Raw genomic sequence first — 19,341 nt, forward strand, 5'->3', positions numbered from 1 at the left:
CAAGAACCCACATGTGTTACAGAACATCTTGTCTGTGGCTGGCAATGAGTCAAGCCCGGACGATCGCTCTGACGAACATGTCGAGTTGGATGTGCATCGGGTCGATTCGTCTGGTGTGAGTGATTCTGATGTGGACGCTCCTCTGTCCATGACACCTGCGCTGAGGGGCCAGATGGTGGTAGGACCTCCACCTGTAGTGGATTGGGACACAGGGTCACCCTGCACACCAGTTTCTGATGTGCCTGGGGCATCACATAGACGGGGGGCTGTAGTCCTGCAGCCACGGGTGGTGCCAACCCAACAAGGTCATCAGCGCCTTGGGTACTGCAGGTGTCAAGCCCAGCAATGCGGTGGCCGCGCGCCACCGGGGTATACAGAGTGGGAGCAAGACATGATTGCCAATTCAGAACGCCAGGGGGCAGCAATGGAAAACATCGCTGTGAGCATGGAGTGTGTGGTCCAATCCATGCTCCCCCTGCTAGGCAGGTGCTTCAGTGGGCCGCACAGTCCACAGCCCGCTCGCTCAGGCTGGGTATGGCGGCCTCAGACAGGGCACACCGGGCTGAAATGTGTCTTTGCGTCAAGCAATTGCTGCTCACGCACAAGCACACATGGAGGGCCTGAGGGAGGAGTATGCTTTCCTCAGATCCACTCTGGGTGTCCTCCTGATGTCCCAGAGGGAGCGGTCAGAGGAGAGGTTTGCGCAGCTTGAGTGTACCATCTTGGCTGAGCTACATGCTTGTCGGGAGGTGCATCAGTTGTCCAGCCAGGCCACGCAGAAGAACTCTGTGTTACACGTGCTACCTTGCAAGAGAAACACGCGTATCACGAGAGGTTCTGCATGCTGACCTACTTGTCATCCCCGCACGGAACCAGACTTGCTGCCGACGAGGGGCAAGCTACGCCTAGGCGTGGTCAGGCTCCTGTACCATGTCTACCCTTTCAGGAGGATACTGACTCGGACGACGAGCTATCTCCCACACAGGTCGAGCTGTGCAGGTGTTGAGCCAATGGAGGTTTTTTTTTTCCTCAAAATCATTGCCTGTAGGTGTTGAGCTGCACCCTTTACCTCCCCCCTCCTGGGTGCCTCCCCCCCGGGTCGTATGTGGCCATTTTTGATTTTTATATTAGTTTAGTTAGTTAACTTTCTATTTGATAGTCAGTTTAAATAGGAAAGGTAGGTTTTTCATAGTTTGTTTAATTAGTTAATATAGTTTAAAATTGCTTGTCTATTGTGCTTTCATATGACGGTGTAGTGCTTTGTGGCTTTTGAAAGCATCCAATGTCTGTTCCAGCTGGGCCCTTCAAGCTTGTCTCGTGTATGTGTTTGCAGCTTGGAGTCCTGACTCACATAAACCACTCCTGCTTCCCTTATCCATGGGCTCGCAAGGATGGTTCGGTGTTACAGTCTATTTCACATGGGCTTTGGACTGTCATATCTGTGGCCTGTCTGCTGGCTGCTGTACTACTTGTGTTAACACCCCTAGTGGGGATTATAGGAGTCTTATTAATCGCATTTCTGCATTAGAGATGGGTGGTTTCATGTTTCATGTGTCCATTGATTGCTATACATTGTGTTGTATGTTTATTTTGTTTCATGTACATGTGCTTGATGCACTTCATGCTGTAGACAGTGGCCGCCACACTTTGCCTGTCAAAGTCACACTGATGGTGGATGGAATAGTGATGTACGTCTCTGATGTGGCCCAGTCACAACCTGCATAAAGAGACGCACACAGGGAACTTTCCAGCATTAATTATGTGTTTTGTGTGCTTTCTGCAGGAGATTGAGTCTACAGACCACCTTTGCCGGCAGATATGGCCCATTGTACGTCTGGCAGCTGGACACATTCGGTGTTGCAGACATGCGCATGTGTGCGCAAGCAGAGCCATAGAGATTGTGCTTGCCCCCTTGTTATAGCCCATACATCCACCAGAAGCAGACGTCTTTCCAGGAATTCCAGGCAAGGTGAGCAGCACAAGGGGCACACACCACACCCAACCTTCCACCGGGCCAGTTGCACATGCATGCTAAGTAGTGCCACTGGCGGTGAGCTTGGACAGATATTGGTGTTGAAGCGTACAGTACAGCTAAGATGCATTGGTGGACTAATGGCAAGTTGCTTTCTGAGGGGCTGTCAGGGGCACACACAGGGGCAGTCACACATATCCTCCAGTCAACCATGCTCCATTGAGGCAGATGTATTAACCCTGTAGTGTTCCGAGCCTGAAAAAGGAGCATTACACAGGGACACCCAGCGAGGGACAGACTCATGTGCAGTGCATATCATTTCATGATTTCAGCATGTTCCAATTGACACATCCACTACCTATTTTATTTTGGGGATGGCGGGACACGACTTGTACTGAAGTCGTACCTCCCTATATGTGTCTAGCTGCTTACCCAGGGGCCATTACATGATGTGTGAATCTTGACATATTGGTCTTCCATTTGCCACGCACCCACGTGCGCCTGACTTAATGCATTGACAGTGTATGCACCACCACGGGGGGAATCTTTCGTATGGGTACAAAGCAGCAGACAAGAGTGTTTGTTTGTGGAGGAGTTACTTACTTTGGGGCATGTATGGTGGTGTGGGTGTGTGGTATCGACACACACAGATTAGTAACTCTGACTCTCTTTGCAGCATTGAAGTTATGCTGTTACCGGACCTGCAAGTGTGCAGGCAGGAGGCCAGCACTCACCCCAGAGATAAGTCTCTCTTTGATTTCCATTTGACCCATTTGGTACAATGTGCATGATGGACACCTTTTGTCTGATTGAGTATGTGTTAATGTGAATAGTAGATTTTTGTATTTTCCCTACTTTCCCTTGACAATCCGACTCCCCTCTCCTGCACCTCTTTCTGGTTATCCAGAGTATCAATGTCTGTCCAGACAACATATCCCTTACCCTCCTTCCCCACCGGGAACTCAGAGGCCTGTGTAAGTTTGACCTTGCAGGCACCCAGACCACAGTGGGGGTGGTTGGTTTGTGCCACTCCTGCGCCTGTACACTGGAGCTGTGACACTACACATCAGTTGGTGCTGCAACATTGTATATTATGTACCAAACATGGTACACATCCTGTTGTGGCATTGTTTAACTGTGCTACCTTGGTTGTTCCATCATAATGCTTGTACTTGTGCTTTGTGATTTACTGCTACTTCAAGTCATCTACTGGAGACTCTTCGGGTGTTTTTTGCTGCCTACAGGCTTTTAACCTGGATTGTGTGTTTGGCTCCTTTGAGTTCTCTTCAATTTGGTATTTTTGCCAGTGAAGATGGCCTCTGGGGTGCTGGACACTATTTAGACGCAAGGTGGAAGATGGAGACAAAGGGGTAGGATGATCCTGTGACCAGGTAGACTTCAAGGAAGAAGGCTACATACCCCAGGCACAGTTGTTCAGTAGGTCATGGTGATATGTGAATGAGGGAGGGTCTTTGGTTGTTGGACAGTTGTCTTGGCCTACAGTGTGATGGGCACCCTGACATTTTAAATGTGGTGTCCTATGTACATGATGTGTTCTGCTGGTCAATGCCTGTTCCTGTGATGTGTTTGCCTTTCAGGTGTGAGGGGATTGGTGTGATTTGACATGCTGGGGTGTACACTTGGGGAATTTTCACATGTGATGTGTAGAGGGCACTGATGGTCACTTGATTGCACATGCATGTATTGAGTGCATGTCCCTACTGACACACACAGTCGCACTATGATCCACAACATGTACAACCATCCCTCCATGTCCACATGTGCACACAGTTAGCCTTCTGGAGACCACAGTGTCCCTGCAGCACATGATCTATGAACATTTGTGGATCCCTGTACATGCATCAATTGTTTATTTATTTATTTTGTCCTTTTCATATGATGCTCAAGGTGTGCCTCACACACAATGGCTGGTCACTGTGCTGTGTGCTGAGCAGTGTGTTGCAGGAGACACACACAGCACATGGATTGAGGAGTAGGGATTTTGCCGTGCCAAATGTGCATGTGAACAGGCATTCATTGTTATATTCATGCTACAACTGTTGGTATGCATTTGGGTATGAATTGTTTTGTGTGGAGGTTGTTGGTCAGTCATTTCATCTGATTCCATGACAGGCATCATTGTCTGAAGCCAATTTCCATTTATCACATGTCACTTTGTATATTATTGTTACTGTGTTGGCCTTTTGCTATTGCTTGCCATGTCATGGTGTGGCAGACAAGGGTGATGTGGTTTTGGAGGGTTTGGGTGACATACCAGGGATTGTCATGGCCTGTTTTGCAGGGGTGTGTCATACACACCTTGCATGTGTTCATTTTGGTCACACAGGATTGGTTAGGTTTAAGTAGCTAGGAATGCACACAATGTAGCACTTCCATGGCAACATTCTCAGCGTGGTAAGGTTGTGACAGTTGACTGTCTCTTTGTTATCATCGATTGTCACCTGGTATGTGCCAGGCCTTTGTGCACTCCACAGGATGGGAGTTTAGGTGAAAAATGTGGCCACAAGCTGGGTCCGGGCTGCCTCGCCATGTGCCCTATCCCCTCCCATGGGCAGCGCCACTGCCTCTGGTTGGGGATGTGGGGGCACCACCATGTCCACCGGTACGCCCTGCCATGTTGCAACATTGTGCAGGACACATGCTGCCACAATGGTCCTGCACACTACTGGGGATGCATAGAGTAGCTGCCCGCCAGAGCGGTCAAGGGAGCGGAAGCGTGACATGAGCACTCCGAATGTGCGCCCCACTATGCCCCTGGTTGCAATATGGGCAGTGTTGTATCTTACCTGGGGTGGTGTGGTGGGGTTCCGGATTGGCGTCATCATGTGGTTGCTCAGAGGGTAGGCACTGTCCCAGGAGAGGTGATAATGGTTGTGATTAGTGGGGTTTGTGTATTTGTCTGTGTGTGACATGCATGCATGTGCACAGGCATTTGTACTCACCTAGGAGCCATGTGTCGTCATGCTGTCCAGCTTCCAGGGCCTGGCTCAGGGCAGACATTCTGTATATGAAACTGTCATGGGTGGAGCCAGGGTAGTTTGCAAAGACAGAGGTGATGATTCTCTTTGCATCGCATACTACCTGCACATTGATGGAATGCCAGTGCTTGGGGTTTCGATAGATGTGCTCAGTGGCCCTAGTTGGGCATAGGGCCACATGGGTGCAATCTATGGCACCGAGCACTTTGGGGAAGTGTGCCACCCTGTAAATGTCCTGAACAACAGCCTGCCCCTCTGCGGGTGTTCTGGGCATGTATATGTGCCTGTGGACTGAGGGGTGCGCAGTCATGATTGCCAAGACCTGGTGTAGGCAGTGTGACTGCGTGGCCTGTGAGCCCCCTCCCACTATGCCAGTAGTCCGCTGAAATTACCCAGTGGCCAAAAAATGCTGGACATTGAGCACCTTCTCCAAGGGGTTCAATGCTTAGGAGCAGAGGGTGGGGGATGTAAGGTCATCCTCCCACTCCCTGACCAGGTCTAGGATGATACAAGGTGGAAACCTATACCTGCCGTAGACCTGGTCGTCAGGCATCCCAAAAAGGCTAGTCCGGGGGGAAAAAATGCAGGCCCTGGCTATTCTCCTCCTCCTGCAGTGTCCCACGATCAGTGCTGCAACAAATGGGGCATTCATCGTAGCTGTATATATGTGTTTGTTGTTTGCACGCACTTTTATACTGTGCACGGGAACGCTTACGCCTGCCTTCCTGTGGCAGACCTGTTGCCGCCTGTGCGCGTCTTTTAGCGTGCGCTTGTTTCCCGTATTCGAATCCATGAATACGAGTAGTTTGCGTGCGTGTGGGCGTTCCGTGTATTTCCCTGCAATACTTCCCCAGTTACGCCTTCTTTTTCACGCATTGTTCCCGATTCCGCGTGTTACGCCCCGTGTCCCGCCCCCTTTTTGCTGTGTGTGCTGACGTTGTGCGCATTCCCTGTGCGTGGCGCGCACAGGGTTTGGGTTGCTGCAATGACGTGTGCGCCCGTGTGCGCCACGCTCTGATTTGGCGCACAACCAGTGGAAAACACACACAGGCCCTTCCTTGAATCACACGCATGCGCGTGCGCTTGCTTTTTCACGCTTGCACCACCTTGCGCCAGCTTGCGCTGAGATTTTCGGTGCACATTTGTTCCATGAATCGGCCCCTAAATGTTGCCTACACTTAAGCTTTTTCAAGCGGTAAAACATTGCATATAATTCATCAGTATTCTGCATGCAAACACACCTGGCCTGTCCATTACACGGCTTCCTCTTTGCACCCTGCCATGCATTGTCCTCTGCTTTGACTTTGTACTTTTTGTAATTAGGTAAAGAAAGGATTGGAATTACCGAGGTACAGATAAATATTTAACTAGTTTGAGTTTAGATATTTTCCATAGACTCTGATTTCAACATTTACGTATGACGTAAAGGTACTTTTACGTATGACAAATTACCACTGCATGTTTATCAAGGCTGTAGTTACGTAATGCGCTTCCTCTCTGTAACCCGAAGCACTGAAATTAAGTACAAGCGCCTAGATACCTCTGGGTTTTGAGCACTATACAAATAAACAATACAATACAATACAACCTGGCAACTGTACACTACAAGTTTGCATGTGTTTCTTATACCTTGTTTCCTGTCTAACACTCTGGCGACAGTATCAGGCAAAAAGGATATCTCCATCTCATCATGCTCTTTCTTGTACTTGAAAAGGCATGATTCTGTTTGACCAAGATAAGACATGTTTTTATGATGTACTCGTTTTTTCCCCTTTTCTTTTTAGGGGAGCATACAGCATGATCCTTCACTGCAACAGGTAGTTCATTCAGGTTACATAATTTCATGATAGTTTATGTGATGATGGACCAGATAGCGTAAATTGCACGAGTGCTAGGCCATTTTCCAAATGACAGCTGTGCCAACGGCCTGTCAAACTTTGTCACTGTTGCACTAGTAAATTGGTACAAAACTCATGATTGCAGTTCTTATTTATAATATGACCAGAATAATAACCTGGACTGAAAATGAGGTAGCAAAAATGATGAGATTACAAATACACATTTTATATTGAAAGCAATGCAAACCGTGAAAATGCTGTGTAGAATGGACGTGGGCCTTTCATCTGTTGGTACCACAACATCACTACACTTTAATTTTTTAGCAAAAAAGTACATTCCGAGCAAATACATGTTTTTATTTTAAACGTCTTTTTGATTCTTGTTGGTTTGGCGGAACTCGAGAATTCTCACTGAACCAACCCCTTCTAAACCCGTCACTCCATTATTTACACCTACGAATTTCCCGTCTTGATGGTATATTTTGAAAATCAGGGGGCAGCCCCATGCTCCTGAAGCAGCATTCCAAGCCTCCTCTGCTGTCCTCGTCAGGGACGTCATTAAGTGGTTGCCAGGGGTAGCCGCTTCTACGCCTGTCTCCTCCCCTACTACCCCTAGACCTGTGCTTGCGATCCCTGGGCCACTGGCAGTGCCAAAACCAGATATCTGTGTTGCACCTGAAAAAGGCGGTTGTAAATGCAGCTGAATGTGCCACAGCTTAGTCACCTGGAATCTAGCTCTCGTTAGCTGGAGAAATAACAGGGATGCAGGAAAAACCATGAAGCCGACGTCACTAACAGGTTGGCAGTCCATTAGTAAAGAATGCCTGAGTGGTTGGGTTCAGAGGCCTGGCTGTCTGTTCAGCTCTTACTCGGTACAGTAGGAACAGGAAAGGTATGGGGGTTAGGCCTAGCTAGCTGGGATTGGGAAAGAGCAGCCTGTAGTACTCAGTGACAGCACAGCATGAACGCAAATCTCATCAGTGTTTTTCATTGTTTGCTTTGCACATCCACACACAGGTTCTTCCCTGTTCATCCCAAACCATCAAGGACCACATTGACACCCTCGATCCAGCCTTGGCCGACTTCTGCAACCACTTTTTCACCACTGGATCCTTCCCTTCGCCCCTGAAGCAATCTCTTGTGCACCCTCTTCTTAAGAAAGACTCAGGCAACCCCTCCTGTCTGGCTAACTATCGGCCAATCTCCATTACTCCTTTTCTGGGCAAACCCTTGGAAAAGCTGGCCATCTCCGAGCTAAACCTTCACGCTGAATCTGTTGGTTGTCTCCATAACCATCAGTCTTGTAGAGGAGGAGCCAAGTACCTCTACTGGAAATCCCACCCCGATTTTGCCTATATGTTGGCAACCGGAAATTGCGACATGATCAACACTAGTGATGGTAACTATACCGCAAAAAGTCCTTGAAACAAGGCATCCATTGTGAAAACTATACATGATGTATCCACAAGGAAATGACAGTCTTCTGAAGGAAATCCTGAAAGAAGTATGAAGATGAGTGAAAGAGAAGACTGGTGACGTCATCTGTTGCAGAAATTACGCACCCAGAAGAGAGGCCAATGAAGAAACGTGAATAGATCTTATAGAATCTGATGGTGAAGTAAATAATTGAGTAACATTTCACAAGCAAAATGAAGATTGCACATGCGGGTGAAGCATTGAAGAAAATGCAATGCAGTTTTATAATTGTACAGATGCAGTAATGCAAGTAGAACTAAGTAATCGTAAGGCTGGCTATACATGTTATGTTATGTTATGTTATGTTATGGTATGTTATGTTATGTTATGTTATGTTACTGGTTCTGGTAAAGCGCACGGTCGCCCGAAGGCATCATGGCGCTGGGAGAGAAGGAGACAGCACCAAGATATTTAGAATAGGAACGTTTTGACCCACCTTCTAAACTCCAAATAATTAGGAGTTTTCTTTATGATGAGTGGAAGATTATTCCACAGAACTGCTGCAGCAATAGAGAAGGCCCGGCCGCCAACCCGGTCTCTGTTGTGCTTTTGAACAACGAGTTGTTCGGAGGTGGCTGAGCGCAGATGATAAGTGGGAGAGTAATGCATGAACTTAGCTTCAAGGTATTCTGCACCCTGACCATGAATGGCCTGGTGTACAATGCACAAGGTCTTAAATTCACCCCTTTGAGCCACATGGAGCCAGTGCAGTTTCCGTAATACGGGGGAGATGTGCGCTCCAAAAGGGGAGCGTTTGTCTACCTTGCGAGCAAATTTTGCAACCGCTGCAGCTGTTTAATCAGGGCCTTGGGTTGGGCCAGATACAGAGATTTGCAATATTCTATACGTGATAAAACCATAGCGGCAACCACAGGTGTAGCAGGGCCGGGATCAGAGGTAACACTCTTCTCAAAATGTTCTACTGAAAATGACTAGCCTGACAGACCGCACAGACTTCTTAGTCCATAGACAAGGATGCAGATAAAACCACACCCACGTTTTTCACTTTCTTAACTGGAATCAGTAAGTGCCCCATGGAGCAAGGCCAGAAAGAGGGCACCCAGAGTGTAGGATCGTGGGCATAGCCCACCACCATCACCTCAGTCTTGTCCCCATTCAGTTTGAGCCCATTGTGGTTCATCCAATCTCCAACCACAGTCAGGCACCCCCGCAAGTACGACGACACCTCAGCCTGATCAAGGTCTAATCTGATCAGTATCTGGGTGTCGTCGGCATAGGAGTAGTATCTGATGCCGAAGGAGCGGATTAGACACACAAGGGCCCATATATAGATGTTAAACAGAATAGGTGACAAGGAGGAGCCTTGAGGCACTCCACATCTGAGGTGACAAGGAGCAGAAAGAAAAGGAGTCATCGAGAGGGTCGATCCGCAAGGAACAAACTGAACCAGGCAAGTACCTGTCCAGATATGCCAAACTGGGAGAGGCGAGATAGCAGGATGGAGTGGTCGACAGTGTTGTATGCCGCTGATAGGTCTAACAAATCAGGGCACCCACTCCACCTGTATCCACCAGTCTGGTCATATCATCCAAGACATCAACCAAGACACTCTCCGTGCCACGACCACGATGGAAACCGGACTGAACAGGGTCCAGGAAATTAGAAGATTCTAGAAAGGTCGATAGAAGGGGGGTCACCAGTGATTCTAAAAGTTTAGCCAGAAAAGGAAGGAGCGAGAAAGGTAGGAAGTTAGATGGAATAGTAGGGTCCAATGTAGGCTTTTTCAGAAGGGAGATCACCCTGGCAGACTTCAAACTCCTGAGGGACAGATCCTGATTGAAAGGAATCGTTACTCGCTTTGGTAATTTCTGATAGCAAGTCAGGGGCAATGTCTTTCATGACCCGTAAAGGAATAGCATCTGAGGGGGAGCATGACTTGATTTTACCCATAGACGTAAGGATAGTTTCCTCAGTATAGGTTGGGAAGGTGGACCAAGTATGAACAATGATGGGATCGGAAGCAACGGGGAGAGGGATGGAGTTATCAGTAGGTCCAGCCCTTGTCACTGCCTGAGCGATGGTTTGTCTGATAGCGTCAATCTTTGAATTAAAGAAGTGAGATAGAGCATCACAAAGCGCTTGAGTGGGTGTGACAATGGGGGTGAGCCTCTCCACAGAGGTGAGATCCTTAACAACAACGAAAAGGGCCCTTCCCTGAGAAAGAGAGGACTCAATGTTAGTAGTAAAATGTGCCATTTTGATAGCTTTAATTTTAGCTGAGTAAGCAGCAGAATGTGTTTTATATTGGATTTTAAGAGCAGCATTGTGTGATCTCCACCATTTATGTTCTGACTGGCGTAGTTTGAGGCGTTCTTCTTTCAGAAGATTAGTGAACCATGGTTCAGGGGGCAATCTACAGGTTTGAATCAACCGAACTAGCGGCAACCATGTTAGCAGCTTCAAGGAGGGCTTCGGCCATAGAGGACAGTGGGGGTCATTCCGAGTCCGGCGTTAAGGGGAAAACGAGGCCGGTAAAGGAATAACGACTTCCTTTACCGTTACGGTCCATTCTGAGCCGCCACACCGTTATTTACGCCACCGTAAACTACGATTGCGTAAATAGCGGACCAGTGTCGCGCGCCCGACACACCATCGCGTAAATAACGGGAAGGCGTAAACCATCTCCGATTCCAAGCAAAGCGAACACGGAAATAACGACCTCCACATGGGCGCAAAGTACCTTACCGCCATGGCGTTAATACCGGCATCGCGGGGAAGGTATTAATAACCCTGATCAGTGTTTGGAAGAGGAACAGGTGCACCCAATCAGCACAGGTGGAGGCAATAGAGTCTGACACAGCACAAAAGGAGCACACCCACACACCACACCCCCACCCACACCAAGATGATACCAATTGTAGCAGCATTCCTGGAGCTGGAGGCCCTGCTTGCAAGGCAGCAACTACGACAACAGCAACAACAGCAACCACAGCAACCACCACAGAGGATACACAGGAGGAGAAGGAGGGTGAGACAGGGCCAGCATGCCCTACCAGTGCAGCCACCATTACCACGCCGGCAGCCCCCAATACCCCGCATCAGAGCCACCCCCTTCAACCTCACACCAGAGCAGATCCACACCCTGTACCGGCTTGACTGGGACACCATAACCACCATAGTGGCCCTGATACATACCGACATAGTGAGCCTCATAGAAATCAGCACTGCCATCCCCCCTCTACTAAAGGTAGTGTCCGTGCTCCACTTCCTTGCCACAGGCACCTACCAGCATACAGTGGGGCACATGCATGGCATTTCACAGCCAATATTTTCCCGGATACTCAACCAAGTGCTGGATGCCCTCCTCAAGCACAGAAGGGACTACATATGCCTCCCCCGGACTCCACAGGAGATATATATTACCAAAGCTGCCTTCCATGCACTTGCAGGCATGCCAAATTGCATAGGTGCCCTCGACTGCACCCACGTAGAATTGGTGGTTCCTCATGCCATGGAGGTGCCGTATCGCAACCGCAAGCAATACCACTCCATCAACGTCCAGATGGTGTGCAATGCCAGTAAAGCCATCACACAATGCAATGCTCGGTACTCATGACTCCTTGGTCCTGCGGAACTCAACACTACCACGCTACATGGGCCGACATGCCGGACAACGTACCTGGCTGCTTGGTGAGTAACCATAATGGGCCATGGCAGTGCATTGGGTCTCTGAGTAGGTTGTCAGCATACCACACTGCGAAAGGGGGTGGGGGAGATGCATACTCCACCCGGGAGGGAAAGGGGGGGGTGCATACTCCACCCAGGAGGGAAAGGGGGGGATGCATACTCCACCCGGGAGGGAAAGGGGGGGTATGCATACTCCACCCAGGAGGGAAAGGGGGGGTGGTGCATACTCCATCCGGGAGGGAAAGGGGGGGGTGCATACTCCACCCAGGAGGGAAAGGGGGGGGATGCATACTCCACCCGGGAGGGAAAGGGGGGGGATGCATACTCCACCCAGGAGGGAAAGGGGGGGGATGCATACTCCACCCAGGAGGGAAGGGGGGGATGCATGCTCCACCCGGGAGGGAAAGGGGGAGATGCATACTCCACCCGGGAGGGAAAGGGGGGGATGCATACTCCACCCGGGAGGGAAAGGGGGAGGATGCATACTCCACCCGGGAGGGAAAGGGCGGGGGATGCATACTCCACCCAGGAGGGAAAGGGGGGGATGCATACTCCACCCGGGAGGGAAAGGGGGGGTGCATACTCCACCCGGGAGGGAAAGGGGGGGATGCATACTCCACCCAGGAGGGAAAGGGGGGGGGATGCATACTCCACCCGGGAGGGAATGACAACGCTATTGTATGTTGTGCACCTCACAGAACACTGTGCCCCATGACAAGTGGCACGCTACATTACCACCTAACCACACAGTAGTGAATACGAGCCAACACCTAATGGTACCTGACAAACAGTTACCCTGGCCTAAGACCACGACACATGCACCACACATCGGTGGACCTTACACACCGTAAGGCCATCGTGCACCATGCAGTGCAATAGCACCATGTCACTGACTCCTGCATCTCAACACAAAGGACAGTCATCCATGCGAGTGCATAGAGGTTAGTCTGACAGGGATCCTACTGCGTGTGACTGGTTCGGCACCTCCATAGGATAGCTGCCAATCACCATGATAGGGATCAGTGCTGAATGAAGGGTATGCCACCAACTACTACCAACACACCCTTACAGCAGGTCTCATGCAAGTCATCAATTAATGCAGTCCAACACTGCTGCATGCATAAACAATGCACATGCAACAAGACATGAGTGCGCACCATGACCCATCAGGAAGAAGCTACCCCCTCCATCATTCCATTGTGCAGCACACATGGCCGGACCAGTAATGGGTTGACTGTATCCAGGGACATGTGTGCATGGCCAGTCATCACCCGCTGCAATGTAAGACTAGCACAGTTCTCCACCATGAATGTACCAACACTTACCTTCATTCCACTCTCATGCAGGTGATGCTGGCTACCCTTTGAAACCGTGGCTCATGACCCCGGTCCGCAACCCCCAAAACAGGCACGAGGAGGACTATGATAGATCTCATACCCGTACACGGGTGGTCATAGAGCAGGCCTTCGGCCTTCTGAAGGCACGATTCTGTTGCCTCAGCCGGTCAGGTGGGGCCCTCATCTACAGCCACAAGAAGCTGTCCAAGATCACCATGGCATGTGTAATGCTGCACAACATGTGCATCCGTCGGACCGTGCCACTGCCCCCTGACGTGGGACTGCTACCACCAGATGAGGAGGAGGAGGAGGAGGTGGAGGAAGGAATGGCAGAACAGCAACATGGTGCCGATGCACGGGAGGGACGTACCGTGCGACAAGCATTGATCGAGCAATATTTCTGAATCACAAGTCAGCTGAGGGGGTGAGGATGACAGGGCATTGGGCACTTGGTGTGGGGATACATGTACTACATGCACTGTGAGACATTAAAAGGCACATGCACAATAATGAATGTCCACTCTGTATTGTAGGATAGACCAAACTGTGTATTGTATGATGATGTCCAAACGTGTACAACAGATCCTTCACCCTCAACCCCCTCCCCCTCCCCCCAACTCCCACACACACCCTCAACCCCCTCACCCTCCCCCCCAACTCCCACACACACCCTCAACCCCCTCACCCTCCCCCCCAACTCCCACACACACCCTCAACCCCCTCCCCCTCCCCCCAACTCCCACACACACCCTCAACCCCCCACCGTCCCCCCACAACAACCCTACAATGTTCCCATCAGTGTAGCATTGGCCACATGTGTGTGGCTGCACGGTCAATGGGCACTGCCAGAGCCTGGGGCATCCCTTCCATTCCGGCGCATCGTGCGCAGTGACCTACGGACCGGGCTGGTCTGCGTAGAGGAGCTCTGGAAGGGTGGCTCCTCCTGCTGGGGCTGTGGTCTGGGGGGTGCTGCCTCCAGGGCATCAGCAATCCTGCCAAGCATCTCACAGATGCGGTTTGTGCTGGTACTGATGACCTTGCCCAGGGCCTGAAGGTCATTATGTAGCACCGACCCTGATTCCCAATTGTCCCGGAGGAACTCCTCTATCATGCCCGTGAGGTGCTGGCAGCGCACTGTTTCTGCAGCCGATGTGGGCGATGTGGTTGGCAGGCTCTGTGTTGTTGTGCCTGCAGGACTTACAGGACTTCCTGCAGGGGAAGTGGGCACATGACAGACAGGTGTATCCGCTTCGCCTGTGAGCCCTGGGCCGTCACTCGACCCAGGGTCGCTATGGGCAACCTGGCTGTACGAGGGAGTGTCTGGGCTCTGTACATAGTCATTGGGCTCCTCCACGTTGTCGATGGTGTTTGGTGATGTGCTGCCTGGCACATCGAGGATGCACATGGCAGCATTCTCCCCTGACGCACTCGATTCCTCATGGTGCAATGTGGGGCATGTGTCCCGCAGAACTGCAGGCATGTCCAGGGCCGCGGATGTGGGTTGTGTACCCTCCATGGGGGTTGCTGGGACAGGTGGTGTGGCATGTGCCTTCTTCCTGCTTGCAGGTGTGTGCTGTCCCCTGCCTGTGCCCCGGGAGGTACTTCTCCGGGGGCCTTCCTGGTCCTCACTTTCATGACCGGTGCCTGTGGGGGGCAAGAGAGAGACAGCATGAGCAATGATCTGGGGGTCAGAATTACTTCCAGACAATGGTATTACGATGGGATAGCAGCGTTTTGGTGACATTTGTTTGCTGAGTGGGACTGTGATCTTTGCTTGGATGGGAAAAGCATACTGTCGGCAGGGTCACTCATGTTGGCGGAGTACTGTGGTGACTGACATTGACCAGCTTTTTGTGTGGCATGCCCAATATGGGTGTCAGCCTTGCACCTGACATCATCCTGGGTCCCAGTTGTTACGGCATCATTGGAGGGGGGGGTTTACCCAAACATGATGTGACTGCTTGACCTGCCCGTGGCGATGACTTGCATTAGGGATGCATGTACTGTTTACACTCATGGCACTCACCTGCGTCAGCTGATGAAGGATCACTGCAATCCATATCGCCAACGCCTTCGATGGCTTCTGTGCCCATCATCTCTGCACATGTTTCCTCCCAGGGCATCATTTTCATGGGTGAGCCTGGGCCTCCTCCTGTCTCTAGGGCCAGATTGCGGTTTGCTGAGAGGATGGCCCGCACCCTCAGACGGAGGTCATCCCAGCGTTTGCGGCAATGCGTCGTGCTGCGGGGGGTGTTTCCGACAGCGCTCACCCTCTGCGAGACCAGCTCCCATATCTCCGTCTTCCTGAGGATGGTGGGCCTGCGCATGTTGCTGCTGAAAACAATCTCAGCATGTTCATGCAGAGTATCGACAAGTACCTGGAGCTCATCCTGGGAGAATTTCTCCTTCCTGATGCGCGCAGCACCCTTTTTTAATGCTTTTGGCATGATGCTGGTCTCTGGAGTCTATTTTGCCTTTCACAATATGCCCACGAGTCCTGTATGGGGAGGATTGCAATGGATTGTGATTTTAAAGATGGCCGCCATGATGCTTCCCGTTCCTGTTCGATGACGTAATTTCCGTTTGCGGTTTTTACCGGTGCCCGTAATTTACGGTCATCGTTAATTACGGGCACCGCTATTTACGCACTAGGTGGAGGGCGATGGTGTTAGGTACATCTCTGTTGTTGTCGGTAAGGGGTTTTACGCGCCCTTTACCGGTATGGCGCTAGGGGGTTTACCGGCATGGCGGAAAGCTCGTGCCCGCGAGGTCGGAATATGGTGCTAATTACGCCCTGCTACCAACGCGGATACGGTATTTCCGCCATGCCGGTAAAGTCAGTAATTTAACGCGAACCTCGGAATGAGGCCCAGTGACATCACTGGCTCACGGCTACATTTGGCTTGAATCAAAGCGGCCAGGTCTCAGGTATCCACAGCGCGCCAAGAGCACTGCCAGATTTTCTCTGTTGGAGTTTTGTCAGGTTTGCCGATAGTTTCCAATGTGCAAGAGACCAGGAAATGATCAGACCAGAAGATAGGCTCAATGGACTGAAGTGTGAGAAGGGATTTATGTGCGAATACCAGATCCAATATGTTGCCCAATTTATGAGTAGGGTTATCAACATGTTGGTGGAGTTGAAGATCAACCATGCTTTGAGCAAATAAATCAAGAACAGGGTGCCTGGGAGGACCATATTTTAAATTAAAGTCCCCCAGAACCACCAGATGAGTATATTGAATTTGTAGATTAGCTACAAGGTCAGGGAATTTCTCAAGAAAGCTACTTTGAGAGAGGGTTGTAGGCGATATATGCGCAATAAGTGGCAAACGTCAATAGATTGACTCACACACCAAAATAATATGGCCTCCATCGGAATGTTATCGGAGAAGTTTATTTGAGTAAACGTAACCTCTTCCCTGAATATAACAGCAATTCCTCCTCCAATCTGAGGTGGTTTGCAGTCGTGACATGCAGGATGCAGTATCCAGGGGGATAGCATGAAGAAGGTGGGGACGTGAGCTGGCCTGGAGCCATGTCTCAGTAAGACACAGCATAGTAGGGCATCGATCCTCTAACAGAATACGAAGTTCCTCGACATGAGCTGGAAGAGAGCGAGTGTTTAACAGAAGAACTGAAAAATACCCAGGTATTTTTCTAGCAGGAAGTATAGGGCCGACATTAACAGGGCTAGAAAAGTTCCCAACCCATCCTGTGGGAAAAACTGTGTCTTTCGGTGCTAGATTGGCCAGAGCAGCTCTGCTCCAAATAATACTGTGGCGTCCCTCACCGGCCGTGACACAGACCGGCACAGACAGGCTTGCCTTAAGAGTGCCTTCCGCGCGCTGCAGGCGTGTCTGCTGCACCCATCCACTGCACTTCGGTTGAGGAACGCACATAAATACCGGTGGTGAAGGGGAGGGGAAGCTAAGCCCTCCCCTACGAGAAATAGAAAGAGGACTGCAAAGGCAGAAACCCCAAACACACGAGCGTAGGCGAAATAATGCTGCTAAAATTATTACCAATCATGCATACATAGAAAGCAGTGCTAGCACAGATTACACAGGAGTTAACAGACTGCAAGCTGTGCCGTCAATATATAATGGTTATCTGTTTGAGAAGATACAATGAAAGTGAGAAGCGAGCCGAGCTCTTGTTTGAGGTGTAATGGAAAAACACTAGAAGTGCCAGGTTTTATTCATTTAATAGTATTAAATACAATGAAGGAGCTCAAAACGTGGTCTCCTGTCATATGGTCAGATGAAAATAGACTTGGAGCAAGCTACACGAAGACAAGAAGAAAGGTGATGCTCACACTCCCTTTTATTCTCAAGCACAGTGATCCTTTGCAAGGCTGTTCAAAGAAGCTAATTGATTGGCAGACCGCAGGAGTGATGATGGATGTTGGGCTAATTTGGTGAGGACTCATGACCAAGCCAACCCTCCAGCACCTGGAGTACCAGCTTGCATGCTGCTAGCGAGTGGAATATTCCAGAAGGGAACAAGCGTGTCAACCAATTGTAGAGGGCCACATAGTGAAGAGCCCTATAGTTTGAGAAGCCAATAAAACATTGCGTATTAGTATGACATGGAAGATGACTTGGACTAGGGGTGGGCATAGATGTCCACCTGACCTTAGAGACCCAATCACAGTCCAGTCCCCCATAGAAAGTATACTTAGATGTTCCCTTTAAGCCTATTACATCCCCTAGTAGGTTTTCTTATTTTGCCACATAGAATGACATCACTCATGACAAGTTTTTAGTATATAACTGTGGTGTTTCTTTTCATGTAAATGGGAGAGAGACTTATGACTGTGCAGCGTCCATTGATGCGTATTGTACTCCCTATTTTAGACAATTGCAATTAAAACAGTTGTGTTTTTGCCAGCTTCCTGAGTCAGTCTCATTATTGATGTAGCAGTAAGATATGCATCCCCATCCATCTCAGATACAGTACCTTGTCTTAAAGGGCCTACGGTTTCAGTCTGGCTACAGAACGGCCAGAAGCACAGAAACTGCTCTCCTGAACAGCCACCCTTCTTTCTCTCATCCTACTCGATTCCTCGTCACCTTTTTAATACTGTCAACCATGCCATCCCGCTCAACCGGCTCTGTGATAACCTGGGTATCACTGATCAGGCCCTGGCCTGGCTGACTTCCTTTCTCTCCACTATGTCTCTCTCTCTACATGTGGTGTTCCCCAGTGGTCTAATATTTCTCCCTGGCTGTTCAACCAATACCTGGCACCTCTTGCCCACTGCATAGCTGCTTTCTGCTCCCACTTTCAGTGCTTTGCAGATGACACGCATCTCGCTTTCAGGGTCCCCTCAGCCGCCTCTTCTCCCTCTTTCATCCCGGATTGTTTGTCCGGAATTCAGGAGTGGTGTTCCACAAATGATCTCTGCCTTAATGCCTGTAAGACAGAGATCCTCCTCATCGGCTCACCAGAACCTTCCTTCCCTGCCCCTCTCTGGCCGCCCACTCAGGGTCCTCTTCCTGCTCCCACCTGTGAGGCTAAGAACCTCGGGGTAATCTTCGACTCTACACTATCCTTCTCTCCTCACATCTCTGACGTCTCTAAGAAGTCAAACTACCAGCTGCAACTCCTCAGAGGTATTCTTCCTTTCCCCCACTTCCCCCAGAAGCTCACTGTCTCTGGTTATGTCTATACTGGACTATTGCAACAGCCTCTTTTCTAAATATGTCTGCTTCTACTCTCCGTCCTCTGCAACTCATCCAGAATAGGTCTGCAAGACTTGCCCTTGGCCTCAAGCCCAGGGATTGCATCTCTCCAGCTCTGATAGCTCCATTGGCTCCCAGTGGCCGCAAGGATCAAGTTCAAGACCCTCTGCATTGTCCACAAGGCTTTCCGGGCCCTGGGACCGCAATAGCTCCCACTCTCTCTACGGAAATATCTTCCTACTTGAGCTCTTCGCTCCTCCACCTCCAACTCAATTGAGGGTCAGTCGCTTCTCCAAGCAACGCGTTGGGGGCAGATCTCTTTCTTCGGCTGGTGCCTCCCTCTGGAACCACCTCCCTGCCTCTCTGAAACTTGAGCAGAACCATTTC

Source organism: Ambystoma mexicanum, chromosome 7q (assembly GCF_040938575.1).
Source record: "Ambystoma mexicanum isolate Mex_15411 chromosome 7q, UKY_AmexF1_1, whole genome shotgun sequence".
NCBI classification, from domain to species: domain Eukaryota; kingdom Metazoa; phylum Chordata; class Amphibia; order Caudata; family Ambystomatidae; genus Ambystoma; species Ambystoma mexicanum.